Below are 24447 nucleotides of genomic sequence, written 5' to 3'. Positions count from 1 at the left end.
CCATAAAATCACCATTATCATCTTATAACTACAGATATTACAGATTATAACCTGTGTACAATCCTAGGAAGCTTCAATCACTATTTAGACCCTAAGAGATGCACTGGAATTTGTTTATGTAGACACTTTCTATTGTCTCAAGGCCCTTTGGTAATTTCTTAGAAAGGAGAGGCTTCTTGTCCCTTATTAAAAGGCTGAGAGAGAGAAAAAATGCTCAGGCTATGTAGCTGGGAACCTTTAGACAATCACTGGCATGGCAATTCTTGGTTAATCATGAGCAACAAATAAAGGTCAAAAATATAACAGTGGAGAGAAGCTTGTAGGAAATTCACTAAAGAAGGCTGGTTATTGATAGCTATTGATCACTTATATTTAGGACTGTGATACACACCAACATCCAACAAATACTTAGATAATCACAGAATCTTAGGATAATGGAAATGGAAGGGACTTGAAAGGCCGCTGTCACGATCCCCACGAGGCCCCTGTTTTTTTTCACCAAACTAAGAGCTCACGCTACGTGCCCCTCAGCTGCCACCAGTTGATTACATCAACATTACCTATTATTAATAATCAAGGTCCAGGCCCTAGGTCATTTTAAGGGAACCAAACAGAAATTGTTTATTGTTACAGGTGTTGATAGAACAAGCAATGTTATTAGTAGTAGGCATCCTTCAGTCTCGAAAGACTATGGTAGAGTGCTCTGTATGGAGGACTTGGAACAGCGTCTAGTGTGGCTGAGGAGGCCAATTCAAGAGTGACAATCCCTTCCACACTGGAGACAAATCCAATCTGTCCCCTGTCCAGCTCCCTGGTTTTGCTTCCTTTGTGACTTCCTCTTTGCCTCAGCCTGCTGGACAAGGGTCTCTTCAAATTGGGAGAGGCCGTGATGTACTGCCTGCCTCCAGGCTGAACGATCAGATGTCAGAGTTTCCCATCTGTTGACGTCTATTCCTAAGGCCTTCAGATCCCGCTTGCAGATATCCTTGTATCGCAGCTGTGGTCTCCCTCTGGGGCGATTTCCCTGCACTAATTCTCCATATAGGAGATCCTTTGGAATCCGACCATCAGCCATTCTCACAACGTGCCCAAGCCAGCGTAGACGTCGCTGTTTCAGTAATGTATGCATGCTGAAAATTCCAGCTCGTTCTAGGACTACTCTATTTGGAACTCTGTCCTGCCAGGTGATACCAAAAATCCGTTGGAGGCAACGCATATGGAAGGTGTTCAGCTTCCTCTCCTGCCGGGCAAAATATTCCTTTGCAGGATGCAAATAAATAGGTAGATAAATAATAAATAAATACTAAAACATTTGGGCTCTGTATTTTAGTTGATATGTTGCTTTACTGCTGCTCCTTCAAGAAGTCTTGTTCCAAATCCATCTAACAGCCCCAAATATTCAGTGCTTGGAAAAGCCACTACAAATTCTGGAATTCCCAGTGGCAGTGTTGGCCATGGAGTTCTGGGAACTGTAGTCTGGGGGAGATAGAGAACTACATTTCCCATAATCCCGTAGAATTGGCAGTGGTAGCTGGGGACGATGGAAGAAAAAATTCCAAAGCATCTGGAGGGCCAAACTTTCCTTGTCTTTGTATGATTGGTAACGTAGCTTGGTTGGTTGTTTTGTTTCACCCTATGATAACTGGAACATGCATGCATGTGATGAGGCCAACTTTGAATCCAAATACTTTATCCCTCCCCAACTTTATTTATGCACAGAAGCCATTCCTCTAAACCCAGGCTTAGCAAGCAAAAGGAAGCAAGTTGTTGCATGGGGGGGGGGGGAACATGCGCTAAGCACAGCTGATGTGCTTGACTTCTGATCTTCTCCAAGTTGTGAAGCTTTTTGGGGCCACGAGTCAGATCAGAAGGTTGCACGGGACCAGGTAAGAAGAGCTAGGAACGACAACCCCTCTCCACCTACCTGCACCACTTTGCCCAAAGTATGCGGTGCACGAAATCACTCTTACATAATATCTGTATTTCATTGGTGGTAAAACCAGCATTCCCTTCCATCCTCTGACAAGCATCTGCTGGAGATATTGAGTGTGCTGGGATGGGGAGGCGTGAGGGCTGCAGGAGAGAGCAGGTTGCACCTCCTCTCTGCTGACCCGCAAACGGAGAAGCTGTCTGGGAATCGATCCTTCTGGCTTTTGCAGGCAGGTGTATGCCCTGCAGGTGTTATTCAAGCCCCAGAAGCTCACCACAGCTCCTTGGCAGTGGAGACCACCTGGGAGCATCCAACACACTCTGTTTTCTCTGAATGAGAAAGGAGCTTCCCTCCTCTGCTCATCTTCCCTCTGTCCTCTAAAGCCTGCCTGTTAGCATCATGTACCTCTCTCCCCACATAAACACTCCAGATCCCAGGATCCCTTTGGCCAAGACATGACCTTTCAGCTAGCGTTAATGCATCTTGTCAAAATATATCCCTAGACTGGGTACCAGTGAAGTGGTGTACAATTTTAGAGGCCCACCTTGGAGAAGTTACATTTTTGGATCACAGCTTCCAGAATCCACCCACCTATATGCACTGGGGGATGCTAAGAAATATCTTTAGTTGTTCCTGGATTGAACTTTGCTTACTAGGAAAGGCTGGTGACTCTGGATTGTACAGGTGCAGTGCATACACAGAGTTTTACTCTGAACTTGACAGCAGCTGTCCAAGGTGCTGAATCATCTCTGCGAATTATCAGAAACGTTGATAGCTGCTTTAAAGCTCAGAGACTACAACTCAATGGACACTCACTACCTCTGCAACCTCAAGGTCACCAGCCTTCATTGCTTACCACCTTCTCTTCCCATAGAAAATTCAGGGTCAAATTAGATGTTAGAGGTCATTCCTCTTTAGAGCAAGCATTATATTAATGTTCATAAGATGTGACAAAGGCAATATGATGTGTCCGAGGCCAGTAACAGAGACTACAGATAACTGTAATTAGAAAATCTGCAAGAATGATAGTGTGTGATTACCAAAATGCAAGCTTTTTTCATTTCCTGAATTGCAAAAATAAACCTCTCTCTCTCTCTCTCTCTCTCTCTCTCTCTCTCTCTCTCTGTGTGTGTGTGTGTGTGTGTGTGTGTGTGTTGTTCAGGACTGGACCACACAAATCTTTTGAAGTTATTTTCTCAGACAAGTAAGACTGCCTCAGTCATGGTTCTCCAACACTATTGTGTTTTCACCTCTAAGTACAGCTTTGTGTAACTATTTTTGCCTTCAGAAATTAAATGTGTAAAGAAATCCTGTGCTTAGGTCTTGAACCCGTTCATGGATTGCTGCCTTGTCGTGGCGAAGGGGCTTGAGTAACTCAAAGAAGCTATGGGCTATGCCGTGCAGGGATACCCAAGACGGACAGGACATAGTGGAGAGTTCCGACTAAACGCAATCCACCTGGAGTAGGAAATGGCAAGCCACTCCAGTATCTTTGCCAAGAACGCCCCATGATCAGAAACAAAAGGCTAAAAGATATGACGCTGGAAGATGGGCCCCTCAGGTCGGAAGGCGTCCAACATGCTACTGGGGAAGAGTGGAGGACAAGTACAAGTAGCTCCAGAGCTAATGAAGTGGTTGGGCCAAAGCCGAAAGGACGCTCAGCTGTGGATGTGCCTGGAAGTGAAAGGAAAGTCCAATGCTGTAAAGAAAAATACTGCATAGGAACCTGGAATGTAAGATCTATGAACCTTGGGAAGCTGGAGGTGGTCAAACAGGAGATGGCAAGAATAAACATCGACATCCTGGGCATCAGTGAACTAAAATGGACAGGAATGGGCGAATTCAGCTCAGATGATTATCATATCTACTACTGTGGGCAAGAATCCCGTAGAAGGAATGGAGTAGCCCTCATAGTCAACAAAAGAGTGGGGAAAGCTGTAATGGGATACAATCTCAAAAATGATAGAATGATGTCAATACGAATCCAAGGCAGACCATTCAACATCACAATAATCCAAGTTTATGCACCAACCAGCATTGCTGAGGAGACTGAAATTGAACAATTCTATGAAGATTTACAACACCTTCTAGAACTGACACCAAAGAAAGATGTTCTTCTCATTCTAGGGGACTGGAATGCTAAAGTAGGGAGCCAAGAGATAAAAGGAACAACAGGGAAGTTTGGCCTTGGAGTTCAGAACGAAGCAGGACAAAGGCTAATAGAGTTTTGTCAAGAGAATAAGCTGGTCATCACAAACACTCTTTTCCAACAACACAAGAGGCGACTCTATACATGGAAATCACCAGATGGGCAATATCGAAATCAGATTGATTATATTCTCTGCAGCCAAAGATGGAGAAGCTCTATACAGTCAGCAAAAACAAGACCTGGAGCTGACTGCGGTTCTGATCATCAGCTTCTCATAGCAAAATTCAAGCTTAGACTGAAGAGAGTAGGAAAAATCACTGGGCCACTCAGGTATAATCTAAACCAAATCCCCTATGAGTACACAGTGGAAGTAAAGAACAGATTTAAGGAACTAGATTTGGTGGACAGAGTGCCTGAAGAACTTTGGATAGAGGCTCGTAACATTGTCCAGGAGGCAGCAACGAAAATCATCCCAAAGAAAAGGAAATGCAAGAAAGCAAAGTGGCTGTCCAACGAGGCCTTAGAAATAGCAGAGAGGAGAAGGGAAGCAAAATGCAAGGGAGATAGGGAAAGTTACGGAAAATTGAATGCAGACTTCCAAAGAATAGCAAGGAGAGACAAGAGGGCCTTCTTAAATGAACAATGCAAAGAAATAGAGGAAGATAACAGAAAAGGAAAGACCAGAGATCTGTTCAGGAAAATTGGACATATTAGAGGAACATTTTGCGCAAAAATGAACATGATAAAAGACAAAAATGGGAGGGACCTAACAGAAGCAGAAGACGTCAAGAAGAGGTGGCAAGAATACACAGAGGAATTATATCAGAAAGATTTGGATATCCCGGACAACCCAGACAATGTAGTTGCTGACCTTGAGCCAGACATCCTGGAGAGCGAAGTCAAGTGGGCCTTAGAAAGCCTGGCTAACAACAAGGCTAGTGGAGGTGATGGCATTCCAGTTGAACTACTTAAAATCTTGAAAGATGATGCTGTTAAGGTGCTACATTCAATATGCCAGCAAGTTTGGAAAACTCAACAGTGGCCAGAGGATTGGAAAAGATCAGTCTACATCCCAATCCCAAAGAAAGGCAGTGCCAAAGAATGCTCCAACTACCGGACAATTGCACTCATTTCACACGCTAGCAAGGTTATGCTCAAAATCCTCCAAGGTAGGCTTCAGCAGTATGTGGACCGAGAACTCCCAGAAGTACAAGCTGGATTCCGAAGAGGCAGAGGAACTCGAGACCAAATTGCTAACTTGCGCTGGATTATGGAGAAAGCCAGAGAGTTCCAGAAAAATATCTACTTCTGCTTCATTGACTATGCCAAAGCCTTTGACTGTGTGGACCACAGCAAACTATGGCAAGTCCTTAAAGAAATGGGAGTGCCTCACCACCTTATCCATCTCCTAAGAAACCTATATGTGGGACAGGAAGCAACAGTCAGAACTGGTCATGGAACAACTGAGTGGTTCAAAATTGGGAAAGGAGTACGGCAAGGCTGTATACTGTCCCCCAGCTTATTTAACTTATATGCAGAATACATCATGCGGAAGGCTGGACTGGAAGAAACCCAAGCCGGAATTAAGATTGCCGGAAGAAATATCAACAACCTCCGATATGCAGATGATACCACTCTGATGGCAGAAAGTGAGGAGGAATTAAAGAACCTTGTAATGAGAGTGAAAGAGGAGAGTGCAAAAAACGGTCTGAAACTCAACATCAAAAAAACTAAGATCATGGCCACTGGTCCCATCACCTCCTGGCAAATAGAAGGGGAAGATATGGAGGCAGTGTCAAATGTTATCTTCCTGGGCTCCATGATCACTGCAGATGGAGACAGCAGCCCTGAAATTAAAAGACGCCTTCTTCTTGGGAGGAAAGCGATGACAAATCTTGACAGCATCTTGAAAAGCAGAGACATCACCTTGCCAACAAAAGTCCGAATAGTCAAAGCTATGGTTTTTCCTGTCGTGATGTATGGAAGTGAGAGCTGGACCATAAAGAAAGCAGACCGCCGAAGAATTGATGCCTTTGAATTGGGGTGCTGGAGGAGGCTCTTGAGAATCCCCTGGACTGCAAGGAGAACAAACCTATCAGTTCTAAAGGAAATCAACCCTGAGTGCTCACTGGAAGGACAGATCCTGAAGCTGAGGCTCCAGTACTTTGGCCATCTCATGAGAAGAAAAGACTCCTTGGAAAAAACCCTGATGTTAGGAAGGTGTGACGGCAAGAGGAGAAGGGGACGACCGAGGATGAGATGGCTGGACAGTGTCTGCGAAGCAACCAACATGAACCTGACACAACTCCGGGAGGCAGTAGAAGACAGGAGGGCCTGGCGTGCTCTGGTCCATGGGGTCACGAAGAGTCGGACACGACTAAACGACTAAACACACTAGGTCTTGAAGCCCATTCACAGAATGGAGCAGGCTGATTTGCGAACCCCATTAGGTGAGAAAAGCTCTTCCTGTGACCATCACACATAATCAAGCACCCGTGGAACTCCCTCTTCTTGTGACAGCCTATATGAGCAATGGTTCCCAACTTTGGGTCCCCCAGATGTTCTTGGACCAAAAGTTCCAGAAGCCTTCGCCACCACCTGTGCAGGCCAGGACTTCTGGGAGTTGTAGTCCAAGAGCATCTGGGGACCCAAGATCAGGAACCACTGGCCTATCAGAAAAAAATAGGTACCAAGTTCCATATGGGAAATAAAATCAAGACCTCACAACCCAACACAAAAGAAGGATGGCAAGAAAATACAGTACAAGTCGATTTTTTAAAAATGCCAGTGGCTTCATCATATGCCAGATCAATTTCTTTCTTTCTTTCTTTCTTTCTTTCTTTCTTTCTTTCTTTCTTTCTTTCTTTCTTTCTTTCTTTCTTTCTTTCTTTCTTTCTTTCTTTCTTTCTTTCTTTCTTTCTTTCTTTCTTTCTTTCTTTCTTTCTTTCTTTCCTTCCTTCCTTCCTGTACAGCCTGCTTGGAGTCAGCAGCACAGCTGCTAGAGCAGATCAGTGCCTGATTAATGTTGCACAACTTGTTATATTGTCAGATAATTATCCCCAAACTGTATGACTTTTCTGCTAAGTGGCAGTGCTTAATTGCATTTTTAATTACACTGTAATAATTCCAGCCCAGACTGAAGGAGAGGACCGTGCCCGGCGCAATGGCAGGAGCGCCTGCCAAGAGCCATTAACCTGTCTGCAGAAAGAGGAAGGGGCACACAGCGGCCACGATGCAGGCCAAGCACTGTTGTTCAGGGAACTGTGTAGGTGTCTCCCAAACGACCCAAAGGACCTGGAGTTATTGGAGGGAGAGGGTCAGTGATGGGTGGTACCGTGTGGAGGTGACACTGGAGTAAACCTGGAATGGAGAACCTGTAGCCTTCAGTGTACTGAAGTGTGGTATGTCAGAGGTGTGTGTGACCTTCTTCTGGCACATAAGAAAAAAAACAGGAATGGTACCCGAAAGTAAGGGGCTGGTGCAGAAAGAAATATGGAAGGGCAGAGAGAGGGGGTGGCACAGAAGGAAAGAGAGTATTTCACAATTGGCCATTTGTCTGTTTTTACAGAGGGCAGATGAATTGTTTTCTAGATTGTTCACAGCCCTATCTTGTATCCTTTTTTGATGTCCAAACTCCATGAGCTTTTGGATCTGTCTCTCTTTTCCTGTACAGATCAGAAGTGTGAATGTATGTAGCTATTAGTACCCTGAAAAGGGAAAAGGGGAAGAGAGGCAGCCAGCCTGAGCTCCTCCCAAAATATTTTATCCATTCTTCCCATCCTAAAACATTTGCTACTGATGTGACTGTCGTTCTCTCCTTCTTTCTCAGCTTGGTGCCAAACCACCTCTATCTGTACGTGCACACTTCTGGCCAGTTCACAGAGAAAAAATGGATTGATACTTATAGGCTATTACGTCTCCATGGAGCCTCCATGGCTAAGGGCAGTCTATCTCTGGATATTAGGTGCTGAGGACATCGCACCCAGGGGGCTTGGTGCTTTCATAGTCTACTAGTCTACATTCTGAAGGCCTATGACATGCAAATGTTGGGAATTGGGACACAGGTCTGGGTTAAGAGTCCCACCCAATGAGACCAGGCATCACCCTGTTTCCAGAAGTGGTGAGCCAGGCATTTCTGAAAAGCTCACAAGAATAGCATGATGACAATGGGTCCCACTCTGTTGCCTTTTCTGTATAGACTGCTTCTGAAAATGGAGGCTTCGTTGAGTTAACATGGGTCATGGTTCATTTACATCGACCGATCAAACAATCAGCAGTGGGTTTCTAAACTGCCCGTCCAGTCACAAGGAAGTTTACAACAACAAAATGTTTGTGTGTTGATCTTTTTTGCAACGTATTTCAAATGGAGTGATATGAATTTTCAGTTATGCTAAAACAACAACCACAAGTAGAATATTTTTTCAAACCCAGCACATCACCAAATGCAACTTGGGGAAAATCCACCTCCAGGGTTCGGTTAAGAACCACCCTAACCCCAATGAGGCCACGGAAAAGAGCATTCCAGACATGTGGGGGGAACATAAGAAGAAAAGACATTGATTCTGCTTACCAGCCCCTTTTACGATTTCTTCTAGCAGATCTTTCGGTTGGCCACATCCCCACCACCAGAAAGGAGGAAAAAGAATTAGAAACTATTTTTAACATTTAAACAGAATTATAATATCTTTTGAATTGTGGTGCTGGAGGAGGCTCTTGAGAGTTCCCTGGACTGCAAGGAGAACCAACCTATCCATTCTGAAGGAAATCAACCCTGAGTGCTCACTGGAAGGACAGATCCTGAAGCTGAGGCTCCAGTACTTTGGCCATCTGATGAGAAGAGAAGACTCCTTGGAAAAGACCTTGATGTTAGGAAGATGTGATGGCAAGAGGAGAAGGGGACGACCGAGGATGAGATGGCTGGACAGAGTCACCAAAGCTACCAACATGACTTTGACCCAACTCCGGGAGGCAGTGGAAGACAGGAGGGCCTGGCGTGCTCTGGTCCATGGGGTCACGAAGAGTCGGACATGACTGAACAACTACACAACATATAATAATAGCTCTCTCCTAGATAAGGAGGACTGTGGCCAGGGGACTTCTGTGCTGTTGAGTCTGCTCTCCAGTGGATCATGATGAGGTCCTTGATCTTCAATTCACTATCTTTGTGCTTCTTTATGGGATATTGATTGGACAGCCGTTCAGATGGAGGTCATCTTCAAAGTCCTCCCAAAAAGAGGATCTGTGGGCCAAACACCAAGACCTCTGATGTTGGTCTTTCCTTCAGGCAGGCTCTTATAGGTTTGGATGGTCCTATACACACCGGCACAGACCCAAATATGTTTAAGGCCTTAAAAACTAAAACAACACTCTAAATATGGATGTGGAAACAAACAAGCAGCCAATGCAACTGGTACAGAATCCGTGTTCATCTCCTCAAGGGTTCTAGCGGCCTCATTCTCTAATTAATAATTGTGTACCATCAAATTAATTCTGACATAATGGGATCATTTCCAGGGTTTTCCAAGTAAAGAATACACAGACGTGGTTTCCCATTCCCTTCTTCTGGGAGTGCCCCGGGACTGTGCAGCTTGCCCAAGGCCACACAGGCTGGCTTCTCTCCCTGGAAGCACAGTGGGGAATCGAACTCCCAGCCGCTAGCTCCACCACTGGATATGTTCCCTATCACCTCCCAAATTGTCTTAAAGGCCAGCCCCATGGAGAGAACATTATAGTTATCTAGCCCGCACCTTCCTCTCATCTTATCCGGTTGCTTCTTGTGCAAAACAAATTCTTTATGTTAAACTAATGATGTTTTCCCTGTGACGACCTTGTGCAATCATGCGCCGCTCTCCTCACATTCCCATGCCTCTGGGACTTTCTAGAAAATCTGCACACTGGGCTACGTCTGTGTTTTTAAAAAAGCAGAGAAACCTGCTGGCATTTTTTTTCCTTATTGAAACCTGCTGAGCCTCAGCGGATCCCTCCCCACTTCCTCTCCCCCCACCCCGAATGTGAATTCTGACAGGCTCCCAGTCTAGCTACCCTGACAGGAGGCAGCCTGGGTAACAAGCCGGTTTTGGTGCTCAGGGTCCCTGAACACAGCCTGGTTCCGGCTGAGTGACAGCCGAAATTCACCTGTCAGTCCTGGCTCTCCTACGCCCGGGTGCCAGGGGAGCGCGGCCGGGTCCCGGAGAATGCAGGGCAAGGAGCTTGGGAAGAAATAGGCAGGCGTTTCAGCCAGGCTTGGAGCATGAGGGAGAGAGAGAGAGCTCATCTCGCAGCACTAATAAGCAGGGAAAAACCCAGTGCCTAATCGATAGAGCGGCTAAGCGTAACGTCTCCAGCCGCCAGGATGGGGCTTTGTAATTGGAAAAGGCTGAGCTCTCCGTTGGCTCTCCTGGCAGATGCAGCCTCTCCTCCTTGGCAAGGCTGGTTGGTTGTCTTGGAGGGAACTGGCTTCCTTCTGCTGCCTGCTCCCCCATGGAAGCCGCGAGTCTCCCCACATCTGGCTACGCAGATGGTTGTCAGATGAGCTGGCAGAGAGGAGATGATGTAGCGGAGACGGGACGGGAAGAGCAACAGGTCTGTCTCGTGTTCCTCAGATCTCTGGCCCCAGAAGGAATGGGCCACGTTCTACATGTCTGGCATCACAAGAGGCAAAGCCCAGATTAGGAACCCTGACCTTCTCTCCCTCGACAAAAAATAGACCAAAAAAGAAAAAAAAAAGGCAAACGGCTCAATCCTGGGATCTTCCAGGGATGATGATTTACCTCCCAAACACCTTTCAGACTAAACATAAAATCTCTCTTTTTAAGGTAACTGGGAAAAGACACTTATTTGTTTTGGAGCGGCTCTGTGCTCCTCCACCCATTCAGGACCCCAGACACTCGGAGCTCGTCCACAGCTTCTACAGGCAAACAAATACCCTGTTTCCCTGAAAATAAGACCTAACCTGAAAACAAGCCCTAGTGTGATTTTTCAGGATGCTTGTAATACAAGCCCTGCCCCGAAAATAAGCCCCAGTTAAGTGAAACTCCGTCCGCTACCCTCGTACAGCAACCAGAAGAAGACGACAGGACGGTATTTGAATCAATGCAGATGGTTGTACATAAAAAACAGAGAACACCCCCTGAAAATAAGCCCTAATGCCTTTTTTGGAGCAAAAATGAATATAAGACCCTGTCTTGTTTTCGGGGAAACACGGTACATCTTGAAAAGAGTAAGGCTGCTGTTCCTAAGGAAGAGTCGTTTCAGGAGAGTAGGGGAGTTGAGGGGAAAGTACTCTCGAGTAGTGAGTAAAAAAAAAAGAGAGAGAGAGGCTTAAACACCCCACCACCTGCTGTCTCTCCGCTTAAAATAACCCTGTTCCCACTCCATCCGAGCCGCTTTTACTTTGACAAAAGCAGCCGCCACAAGGATATCTTTGTGAATGTGTGTGTACTGTTGTTAGACCCAATTAGGATGACCACAGGCGCCTCGCTGTAAGGAAGAGGACGGGTATTTGTATAAAACTGTGTATGCTAATTCCTTTCATGCATGAAGAATCATCTAAACAGAAGTAGACGCCTGTTGTTAAGATGGTGGCCAGGTGACCTGCTGGGGCTACTCCCAAGATGCTGTCATCATGGGCAGGTAGCGTGAAGGCCCCATATCCCCCTCTTTCTTCTGGTTCTTTGTCTTCAAATCTCCCTTGGACAATCCTTCAGGTAGAGGATTGTGCTCTCTAAAAGGAGTCACACGGCCAACCTACCCACACCCTGAAAGAAGAGTGCCTCGCATAAATATCCCAGCCTAGTTTGTCCTCGTAACATGTTTTTAGGAGTTGTCATTAAACCCATTTTCCAGATGGGAAGATAAAGGCCAGCATCATGGATATATTTTGGCTGGAAAATCCATTGGTGGTGTCTCTCTCGCCCACAACATTGACCGATTGAAGGATCTGCCCCACTTTGCCTCATGATAGGGCTGGATCTGCCCAGGACCAGGAAAAATGGGCTCGGCAAAACATTGGGCAACCACAGCAGGTTGGCACCTGCCCCTTCAGAGCCAAAACTTGAGATGAAGGGGTAGTTTTGTGGCCTCAGAGGAGAAGGTCCTTGTGACATCATATAGGCATGGGAGCAAGGGTTGAAGGGGGGGCAGAACTGTTTCTGTTGTTGTTTAGTCGTTAAGTCATATCCGACTCTTCGTGACCCCATGGACCAGAGCACACCAGGCCCCTCCCGTCTTCCATTGCCTCTCGGAGTTGGGTCAAATTCATGTTGGTCACTTCAATGACACTGTCCATCCATCTCCTCCTCTGTCGTCCCCTTCTCCTGTTGCCTTCACACTTTCCCAACATCAGGGACTTTTCCAGGAAGTCTTCACTTCTCATGAGATGGCCAAAGTACAGTGGGGTCTCTACTTAAGAACTTAATCCGTATTGGAAGGTGGTTCTCAAGTTGAAAAGTTCTTATGTTGAATCTGCATTTCCCATAGGAATGCACTGAAAACCATTTAATCCGTATCTGCTCTTTTCCGTCCATAGAAACTACAGTGGAACCTCTACTTAAGAACTTAATCCGCTTTGGAATGGTGTTCTTAAGTTGAAACGTTCTTAAGTTGAAGCTAAATTTCCCATAGGAATGGACTGAAAACCAATTAATCCGTTCTGGCTGTTTTTTTGTTATGTAGAGATGTGTTCGTACATTGAAGCATTAGTTCCCATAGGAACTAATGCAAAGCTGGTTAATACGTACTCTACCACCAGGGGGAGAATTTTTTTTAACCTAAGATGACCTAAGGTTAAAAAAAGAGCAGGAAAGGTTTTTTTTTCCTGTTCTTATCTTGGATTTCTGTTCTCAAGTAGAATCAAAATTTAGCAAATGGAGCTGTTCTTAAGTTGGATTGTTCTTAAGTAGAGACGTTCTTAAGTAGAGACCCCACTGTATTGGAGCCTCAGTTTCAGGATCTGTCCCTTCCAATGAGCACTCAGGGTTGATTTCCTTCAGAATTTATAGGTTTGATCTCCTTACAGTCCAGGGGACTCTCAAGAGCCTCCTCCAGCATCTTGATTCAAAAGCATCAATTCTTCTTTATGGTCCAGCTCTTACTTTCATACATCGCTACTGGAAAAACCATAGCTTTGACTATGCGGACCTTTGTCGGCAAGGTGGTGTCTGTTTCTAGGCCACTTCATTGAGGAAACGGGCATGAAGTTCCAGGTCAAACTTAACTAACCAGGTAACATGGTAATCAAAAGCCGTGAGGCGAAGACGCCTTGCACTCTGCAGCTGCAATGGGTGCGGTCCTTCTTCTAGGGCTTGTGTCCTCTACAGACTCTCCGACAGCACACGATGCAGGTTTTTCAGACTTCCAGCTACTCCCTGGCTTGACCCATATTACCTAACAGGAGGGCCGGCCCTATTTAGGGCCAGCTTAAACTGGACTGAGGTGGATACTTTGTGACCAGCGCAGGAACGATTCCTTCCTTTTGACATTTCCTTTGCTTAAATATTGCGTCTTTATTCAGTTCACCCACCCGCCCATGCGCACACGCACACACACACACAGAGAGAGGGTCTTCAAGGGGAGAGGAAAGGCTGCGCTTCCCTTTGCCAGACGAGGCAGGGTCAAAGGCCACCGCATTTAACATTCTTCCTAGCTCTTAACCGCACAGAAAACCAGTAGAGACAGCATGAGTGAATAGGGAACAGCAGGGAGCCCTCTGTTCAAAGCACAAAACCCGGTGCGGCCAGGGCCATTCCCCGCCTTCCCACACACCCCCAGCACCCCCAGAGGCTGCACCTCAAATGAGCCTGGGAGAGAGGACGTGGCTGATGGTTGGACAGCTGCCGAAAACCCCATGAGTGGGAGTGGTGTGCATGTCTGTAGAAGGATGATGCTTTTTGAATGTTTGAGAGAAAGCTGTTTCTTTTGGGATCTTGCAGCTTATCCAGGAGATTAGGAAGTTGGCGGGGGGGGGGGAATGCTTTTTTATTCGGCCAGCCTCGGGTGTGTCCTGGGTGGGGTTCACTCGGGGTCAGGCTTCGGGGAAAGCAAAAGGGTAGGAGGTAGATTAAAAGGTGCCATTCAGTGCATGAATCAGTCCAGGAGGCTTCGGCCGGCGTGGGTGAGGTTGGGGGTGGAATGGTGTTTACAAACCATTCCTCAGGAATATTATCATTTTAAAATATATATCTTTTTTTAAAAAAAGAAATAAATGATCCTGAAAACTGGATGCTTATACATCTGGAAGAGCCGAGGAAAAAAGTCTTCCCCTTTAAGAGTACATTTTTGGTCAAGCTGGCCAATGTGAAAGTTTTGGAATACAATACCCATAATCCTTTGAGCTCACGCGGCCTCTGTTCACGTTGGCTGAGGGATTCTGGGAGGTATTGTTAGAAAACATAATGTTTCCAACTCATTTTTTTTCCACCACACTAGCTGTATCTCAATCATGCCGCTCATCCGTTGGCCGTTGGCCTCTCTAGACCACATTCTAGACTACGTGCCCCAGGAAGAAAGGGGAACCTGCCTACGACCGAGTTGTCCACCAATATACTGGACTACATCTCCCACCCTCCTCAGCCACTGGGAAAAAAGGGAGGGCAACAGGTTGGAGAAAACTGGTTGAAATGGATAGTTCAGTGGTTTAAGTCTCTGGTGACGGAGCCGGAGGTTGGGAATTCAATTCCCCCTCCCCGGGCCTCCTTAACAGGGGCTGGACTAGATGATCCCACAGGGTCCCTTCCCACCCTGCAGATTATTAAATTATTGAGATTATTATTATCAGAACTCTCCCTAGCAATTTCTGGCAGGCAAGGCATTCTTCAAATGCCCTCTCTATCCGTTTGTTTGTGTCACCGTTTGGGGGGAGATTTTCTGGCTTGATGGCAAGGCTTTCCTACAGCAGCCAAGGGCGAGCGATAAATATAACGTTAAATATTGAGGAGCTAATTACAAGTTACACGGAGGCATCTCTTCCACCAGCAGCCTGCTCTCCTCCATGACACATCTCCCTGGTAACCATACTGGAAATATAACTGAGGGGCAGGTTAAAAATACATTCAATAAGTAAGTTAGTAAGTAAGTAAATATGAATAAATGGGGTCAATGGCCGCATGATAGCGATAGCTGCCTCTGTTATCTCTCTGCTCCAGTTCACCAGTCCCTGACAGCATGAGGTGGGGACACACCAGAGGATGGAAAATGTCCCGGAATCCTCCGGGCATGTGTTTCTTTTACCAAAACATGTCCGGGAAGACACATATGTTACCCCTGCATCAGACTCTTCACATTTGTAACAGCGCCATAGAATGTTTAGAACAAATCACACAGAACGCCGGCCCTATCGTTTGGCAGAGTGAGGTAGCTGCCTCGGGCAGCGAGATAAATTCACATCAAAGGGCAGCTGTTTGATCATTTAAAAAAAAATGTAAATAGAAGAGGATTCAACCCCTATACCTTTAAGTCTCAGCTTTGATGGGGGGATGTGTCAATGAATCCTGTGAACGTCGAACTGCAGCCACACAATGAATATTTGTTTATCTATCTATCTATCTATCTATCTATCTATCTATCTATCTATCTATCTATCTATCTATCTATCTATCTATCTATCTATCTATCTATCTATCTATCTATCTATCTATCTATCTATCTATCTATCTATCTATCTACAGTGGTGCCCCGTATAGCGAGGTTAATCCGTTCCGGATTAACCCTCGCTATACGGAATCATCGCTAAACGGGTAGGGGAAAGGTATTGGAACGCATTAAACTTCGTTTAATGCGTTCCAATACCTTCGTTACTTACCCGTTCAGCGAGGATTCCAGGTGCCGGCAGCCATTTTCGCGCCTTCGCTAAGCGAGGGCAAGGCGCGAAAACGGCTGCCGGCAGCCATTTCCGGGCTTCCGGCGGCCATTTTGGAACCGCCGATCAGCTGTTCGGCGGCTCCAAAATGGCCGCCGCAATACCCGATCTTCGCAATGCGGGTTTTCCCCATTGCGAAGATCGGGTATGTTTCCGTATAGCGATCCCGAAAAAGGGATCGCTATACGGAAACATCGCTATACGGTGCACTCGTTAAGCGAGGCACCACTGTATCTATCTATCTATCTATCTATCTATCTATCTATCTATCTATCTATCTATCTATCTATCTATCTATCTATCTATCTATCTATCTATCTATCTATCTATCTATCTATCTATCTATCTATCTATCTATCTGTCTATCTACCTATCTACCTATCTACCTATCTACCTATCTACCCTACCTTTCTCCTTTAAAAGGATCCACTAAAAGACAATATTTAAATCTAAAAATGATACGTCTTGCAACTTGTTTTAAACAGAATCGAGCCTAGGACGTCTCTGTGTTTTTAACAGGAGACGGCACATGGATCCGTACGTCTCCTGAGCTTCCCCAAATTTTGTCTGACGAGGCTGTTTGCACCCTGTACGAGAAGCCTAAGGATGCCATTTCACCACTCCCCCACCCCGACGTGTTTTAGGGCCCCAGAAAGGGCTTAAAATGGGAAGAGGCACAGGGGCGGTTCCAGTTCTAATAAATGTGCTTCCCTTGGGCCCAAAACAACAGGTCATGAGGCTTCAAAGTGTATCAGACTTGCCCCCACACTCTTTAGTGAACATAACAGGCCTTTTTGACTGAAAACCTGTAGGGCACCTGTCAGGAGAAAGGAAATAGCCGTCCTACAGTACCCAGTGATGCCCCAGATTTCTGGAAGTTGTTGACCCAGATTTAACTTCAACAGATGCTACGCTCTGCACATTTTACTTGGGCATATGCCTTATTCATCTCATTGGTGCATACTTCCAAATACTGTAGACAGGTATAAGATTGCAAGCCATATCATCTCTCTCTGCTAACCTTCTGCCTATCTCTGTTCTAAAGATCTGGGCAGGAGTCATCCGTTCATTTTTTTTGTCCACACGAGTGTTTGGTGTTTCCCGGGCGCCCACTCAGACATCTACGTCTCTTCATTGGAGTGAAGCTGCCAATCACCAATCATAGTGCCCAGTGGCAGGCTCTGAACAGTCTTTAGTCCAGTGATTCCCCCAACCTTTATGGCACCGCGGACCGGTTTAGCGTTAAAGCGGAGGGGTGGTGCATGTATGCATGCAGGAGTATGTCTGTGCATGCGTGTGGGAGGATGTGTGTGCATCCATGCATGCGTGTATGTGAGGGGAGTGCATCCGTGCATAGGGGTGTTCGTGTGTCCATCCGTGCATGTGGGGGGCATGTGTGTGCCAATGCATGCATGGAGGACATGCATGGGGGGGCTGTGTGTATCTGTGCATGTGGGGGGTGGGAGATCTGTCTCCCTGGCCTGCTCCTGCCAAGGCCACGGCCCGGTTCAGGACCGCAGACCGGGGGTTGGGGACCCCTGCTTAAGTCCACCTGGTGCTCCATTCATTTATTTAATCATAGAAGACAGCTTTTTCCTAGCTGGCCATGCTGGCTGAAGAGGATGGGACAGGCAGTCCAGCAGAACTGGGCAGGTGTGGGGAAAGGACACTGGTATCCCCTGCCAGAAAGCAATTCTCTGAATTGGAGAAAACAACCAGCCAACTCACAAATGGGGATATCCAGTTTCATGCCGAGAGTTCAAATGCCAAATACATGCGGGAGAAACTGCCCATTTATTGTTTTCAAAATATAAAAGGAAGAACCTGAAAATATGTTTCGTAATGTTGACACGAAAACAAGCAAAAAGAAATGCCCAAGACAGGACAGAACTGCCCTCGAAAATCTTTGGGTTTATTTAGGGACATTTCTTTGGCCCTAAATAAACTTCATCTGTATCACCCAGAGATACAAATGAAGAATTTAGATATTTTCATTAAATAAGAGAAATGCGATCTTCCTCAACCCTTCCTGCTGATGTGCAGCGGTTAGCTGTCTTTTTGAAAATCAATTGTTAAATCAAATGCATGCTTCTGAAAAGGATGGCCAGATCTGTGTTTTCACTGTAACCTGTTGTCTTCTGTTAGCCAATCTATATACACACCGCCATGATAGACCCAGAGAACTTGGAAAATTATATTTTTCTTTTTGACCCTACTGTAAGTCCCTGCATCCTCCAGCTGGCTGTTTCTCCTCAGGAAAAAAAGGGAATATCCCCAAGATATGCAAACATCCGTTTCAAGAAATGGGCCACAGGGCAGCGCCCGTCTGCCTGTCCCCCCCCCCCAGGATTCCCCTTCCATCTCTCCCTACATGCATCGCCATTCCTTGGAGCGGCCTGCCCCATGACCCCAAGGACAGCTGTCTGGGAGGGCAAGTGTTTGCCATATTTATTTGGCCGGAGCCTTCTGTCATCACCGAGAGAGATGCACACAATAAGCAGGATGCCTCAGGGCCTCAGGTGCAAAGAGTCACCTGTGGGTCACCGGGAGGAGAGACTCCGTCTCTAACCCACAAAAGAGACAAGCAGCCATTGTCCTTCGCAGAAAAAGGTTATGGGGGGGGCTCTTCAGCAGCATCTCTTCTTTGATGGGGTGCCGGGACCGCGGGAGATGACTGATTTTCACTCCAGTGTTAGGAATGTCCCCCAGCCTGAAATATGGGAGGAAAGAAACTATGGATAGAAAAAATTGACCTTTTAGCTTTTTAATTTCCAACCTTGACATTTTTTTTAAAAAAATCTCAAACTCTTTCCATCCTGAAGAGGGAGAGAGTTGTGTGTTTCGGTAATTTGTGCAACAAAAGAAGCAAAGCCAAATTCTTCTCCTTTTGCCGCAGCGAAATTCAATAGGTACGGAGATTACTGGTGTTAGGAGGTCCGTGCTGTACTGATTATCGAGCTATTAAAAAGAGAACTAGGTGGCAACCCTAATATAGCATTTACTTGGCTAAATACACAAGGGGGTTCATACCTGTCCTTTTTAAGGGTGAAGCACTGAATGTCCAGGAGCTAGCTGCATAAATCGGTCACTTTTGATTTCTCCTGTGGTTTATTTATCTTTTGGATTGTGCATTCCCTTTTTCCTAAAGATGAAATGGGCACATCTGGTAATTTTTTTCTCAAAGACAAACTGAAACAAACTGTGTACCGATCCCTCGGGAGGAAAGAGGGTCAGTCCATTCAGGATTGTTTTGGTTCAAGCTGATGTTATTAACTGTTTCTTATCTACCCCTGTTTGTGGGCTTTACAACAGTCACACAGTCTCACTCACCTTCATAGCTTCTCTGTAAGATCACCTGCCATTATTCCCATTTCACAGACAGGCCACTGAGGATGAAATTCCTCTGAAATATGCTTTTCCTCTTCTGTTAACTAACATTTTGTGGTTTTTTTTAACCAATTGAAGTGGTTTGAACAAAGAGAGAGAAAAAGTGTGATTAAGAAAGAAACAGAAGTGATCTTCTGATTAGTTCTGGTTTCACACCCTGAACACAGAATAATACCCCCCCCCATTTCACTGGCACTTGGTAACCCTTGTTACAAGCCTTTGTTGAGAGAGCTTTATGGAAAGAACTGGGCAAATCTGTCATGGATAGGTCTAAAACTAACACTGTCATCCACTCCAGAAGTGAAAGACAAATTCTACGACGATCTGGCAGCTACTATCAAAAAAGTCCCTGAAAGAGAGTCACTGTTCATTCTTGGAGACTTTAATGCTAGAGTTGGTGCTGATCACAATTCTTGGCCCACTTGTCTAGGCCGTTTTGGCATTGGAAAGATGAACGAAAATGGCCAACGCTTACTGGAGTTTTGCTGTTACTATGGTCTCTGTGTCAGCAACACATTCTTTAATACGAAGCTGCAACACAGAGTTTCCTGGAGACATCCAAGATCCAAGCATTGGCATCAGCTCGATTTGATCCTCACTAGACGTTCTAGCCTTCCTAGTGTTACGATCACACGCAGCTACCAGAGTGCTGATTGCGATACTGATCACTCCCTGGTGTGTAGTAGAGTAAAACTGCGAACAAAGAAATTGTATCACATGAAAAAGGAAGGAAGACCACGTATTGACATCAACAAGACTCGCGATCAAAGAAAAGTGAAGGAATTTGCCCAAGCACTCGAGGAAACCCTTCCAGGTCCAGCTAATGTAAATGCACCTGAACGATGGGAACACTTCAAGAACACTGTCTACAACACCGCCTTGTCCACCTTCGGCAAGAAGACCAGAAAGATGGCTGACTGGTTCGAAGCCCATTCGGAGGAGTTAATGCCAGCCATTGAGGATAAGAGAAGAGCTCTAGCAGCATACAAAGCCTGTCCTAGCGAGTACAACCTGCAAGCTCTTCGAGCCGCTCGTAGCCAAGTCCAACAGGCTGCCAGGAGATGCTCCAATGACTATTGGCTTCAGCTTTGCTCTCAGATACAGATAGCAGCGGACACAGGTAACATCAAAGGAATGTATGATGGTATCAAGCAGGCCTTAGGTCCATTACAGAAGAAATCTGCTCCCTTAAAGTCTACTACAGGTGTGATCATCCAGGACCGAGCACAGCAGATGGAACGCTGGGTGCAGCACTACTCCGAGCTATATTCCAGAAAGAATGTAGTAACCGAAGAAGCATTAAATAACATTGAGTGCCTGCCTGTCTTGGAAGAGCTGGACAGCGAACCAACCCTAGCAGAAATAAATGCGGCCTTGGATTCCCTCACCTCTGGCAAGGCACCTGGAAGGGACAACATCCCTGTTGAAGTGCTGAAATGCGGTAAGGAGATCATCATCACCGAACTGTATGAAATCTTTTGTCTCTGCTGGAGGGAAGGTGGAGTACCACAGGACATGAAGGACGCAAACATTGTCACGTTGTACAAGAACAAAGGTGACAGGGGTGACTGCAATAACTACCGTGGTATCTCTCTTCTTAGCGTTGTAGGGAAGCTGCTTGCCCGTGTTGTGCTGAAGAGGCTCCAGGTGCTTGCAGACAGAGTCTATCCGGAATCACAGTGTGGATTTCGAGCAAATAGATCCACCACTGACATGGTATTCTCCCTCCGACAGTTGCAGGAGAAATGCAGGGAACAACAACAGCCACTCTTAGTGGCCTTCATAGACCTTACAAAAGCATTTGACTTGGTTAGCAGGGATGGCCTTTTCAAAATACTTCCCAAGATTGGATGTCCACCTCGTCTCCTTAACATCATCAGGTCCTTCCACGATGGAATGAAAGGCACTGTAGTTTTTGACGGCTCAACATCAGATCCCTTTGACATCCGAAGCGGAGTGAAACAGGGCTGTGTCCTCGCACCAACACTTTTTGGGATCTTTTTTGCTGTCATGCTGAAGCATGCCTTTGGAACTGCAACAGAAGGTGTCTATCTCCGGACTAGATCAGATGGAAAGCTCTTTAATCTCTCTAGATTGAGAGCGAAGACCAAAGTCCAACTGAAATGCATGAGGGACTTCCTCTTTGCAGACGATGCAGCCATTGTTGCCCACTCTGCTGAAGACCTCCAACAACTCATGAACCGTTTCAGCAAGGCCTGCCAAGACTTTGGACTAACAATCAGCCTGAAGAAAACACAAGTCATGGGCCAGGGTGTGGACTCACCTCCCTCTATTACCATCTCCACACAAGAATTGGAGGTTGTTCATGACTTTGTGTACCTTGGCTCAACCATCTCTGACACCCTCTCTCTAGATGTCGAGCTGGATAAACGCATTGGGAAAGCAGCCACCATGTTCTCTAGACTCACAAAGAGAGTATGGCTCAATAAGAAACTGACAACACATACCAAGATCCAGGTCTATAGAGCCTGTGTCCTGAGCACACTCCTGTACTGCAGCGAGTCCTGGACACTTTGTGCCCGGCAGGAGAGGAAGCTGAACACCTTCCATATGCGTTGCCTACGACGGATTTTTGGTATCACCTGGCAGGACAGAGTTCCAAATAGAGTAGTCCTAGAACGAGCTGGAATTTTCAGCATGCATACATTACTGAAACAGCGACGTCTACGCTGGCTTGGGCACATTGTGAGAATGGCTGATGGTCGGATTCCAAAGGATCTCCTATATGGAGAATTAGTGCAGGGAAATCGCCCCAGAGGGAGACCACAGCTGCGATACAAGGACATCTGCAAGCGGGATCTGAAGGCCTTAGGAATAGACCTCAACAGATGGGAAACTCTGACATCTGATCGTTCAGCCTGGAGGCAGGCAGTACATCACGGCCTCTCCCAATTTGAAGAGACCCTTGTCCAGCAGGCTGAGGCAAAGAGGAAGTCACAAAGGAAGCAAAACCAGGGAGCTGGACAGGGGACAGATTGGATTTGTCTCCAGTGTGGAAGGGATTGTCACTCTCGAATTGGCCTCCTCAGCCACACTAGACGCTGTTCCAAGTCCTCCATACAGAGCACGATACCATAGTCTTTCGAGACTGAAGGATGCCTACTACTAGGTCTAAAACTGGCCATGATGTGTTCAACAACAATGGAAACATCGCAGAAACACACAGTTTACCTTTGAATACTGGATGCTAGAAACAAACAAAAAGGAAAGCTTTATGACTTCACACCCGTCTTGGTTTGGATCACGCAAGGTGGAAATAAGAATCTCATGTGGCTTGAGTCTCCTGAGAAGGAGACAGTAAAAGACCTCTACTTTTTTGTTATTGTTGTTGTTATTCCTGAGATTTCCTGAACCACTTTTCTATGGAGAGAAATCTCTCTTTGGAGAGAATCTGACTGCAATCTTATAGGAAATGTTGCATGAAACGTTCCAGTTTTATGCATAGGAGAAGCCTGATCTTTTGCTGGACTGAGATGTTTCCTGTGTAGGATGTTGCTGTTCACTGGAAGATTGTCTCTTTCCTGCACAGGAAGCAGCCCAAATTATTGCAGGAAATGAAAACGATGCACACATTCCAAGCAAGGATCTTATCCCGACCGTAAGGCAGGCTTCCTTTTTCAAAAGCTGTACTATGTGAAGGGCTGTGACACAGGAAAAAGCCTTGTTTTCTGCTGCCCTGGAAGAGAAGACTACTAGACCTAACAGGCTTAAGTCAAAGAAACGGAGATTATGGCTAAGCATTATGATAAATGGCTCGGTAGTAAGAGCAGTTTGGCAATGGAACTAATTTTCTGGAGGGGTGGTAAGTACTCCCTTCCTGGAGATCTTCAAATAGAGTGGCCTTGGTAGCCATATGGGCAGCATGAAGGTCAATTCAACCAACCAACCAAACAAACAACCAATCAGCTGGGGGATCATTCTAGGAGTAAAACTAGACAGTATGCTTAGCCTGTTTCCCCAAGTGCTCCCGCAAGTGGTGAAAGATGTCTATATGTCATAGCATGTAATTCCCCGAACTTACCTACCTATATGGCATTTGGCATATTTTGTTTTCTCATTGGAGACTGGAAGGGCTTAAATTGCAAGTCTGATACCAGAGGCCAAGGAAATGCCTTCGTGGCAGAGAAAACGGGTTAATAGTTGGGAATGTGCCTTTCCCTTAACATTCAATTTGCCCCTAACTTTGGATTTCCTGCATCAAACCTGAGGTTTGAACTAGATGTCCTACACCAGTGGTTCTTAACCTTGGGTAACCCAGGTGTTCTTGAACTGCAAGTCCCAGAAGCCCCAACCAGCATAGCTGGTGGCAAAGGCTTCTGGGAATTGCAGTCCAAGAACGCCTGGATTACCCAAGGTTAAGAACCACTGTCCTACACAACACCCCTCCAGATTTTAGACTGGGTGTTTTATAGCACAACTCATGCCCTATAAGCCATGTGGCGTGCGAGTATCATACCATTCTGTACATGGTCTCTAGGAAAGGCATGCTTTCTTTCTTTCTTTCTTTCTTTCTTTCTTTCTTTCTTTCTTTCTTTCTTTCTTTCTTTCTTTCTTTCTTTCTTTCTTTCTTTCTTTCTTTCTTTCTCCTGATTATTTTTCCCATTCCTTGCAAATATCAATCTAGCTCCTGTTAAAATAATGACAATGAGGTCCATTTCCCACTATGTAATTGACAGTTTCCAAATACTGTATATTTGACAATGCTAACATTGGGCATCTTTGTATATTTGTCCCTAGAATTTCTTTAATGTCATTAAATATAATCATCCATTCCTTCTGTCCCTCTTCACATGCCCACCACATAGGATAGTATGTTCCCCTTTCTCTTTTACATCTGCAACATAGAGATGATAATTCTTTATTCAATGTATTCAATTTCACTGGTGTTAAATACCATCTCCGTATTACTTTATAACAGTTAGCCATTGCCAGAACCGATATATTTTTCATTATTCTTTTTCCCCAGATCCTCTTCTATACTTCCTCACTGATTTCTTTATTTACATCTCCTTGACATACCTGTTTCAAAGCGATTGTTTTATTATTAGAATGTTTCCATACAAATTTAAAACAACAACAACACACTGACTCTCTCTTCCCTTGGCT

The sequence above is a fragment of the Pogona vitticeps genome, chromosome 3 (assembly GCF_051106095.1).
Source record: "Pogona vitticeps strain Pit_001003342236 chromosome 3, PviZW2.1, whole genome shotgun sequence".
NCBI classification, from domain to species: Eukaryota; Metazoa; Chordata; class Lepidosauria; order Squamata; family Agamidae; genus Pogona; species Pogona vitticeps.
The sequence above is the reverse complement of the archived record's forward strand: the minus strand, read 5'-3'. Positions refer to the sequence as shown.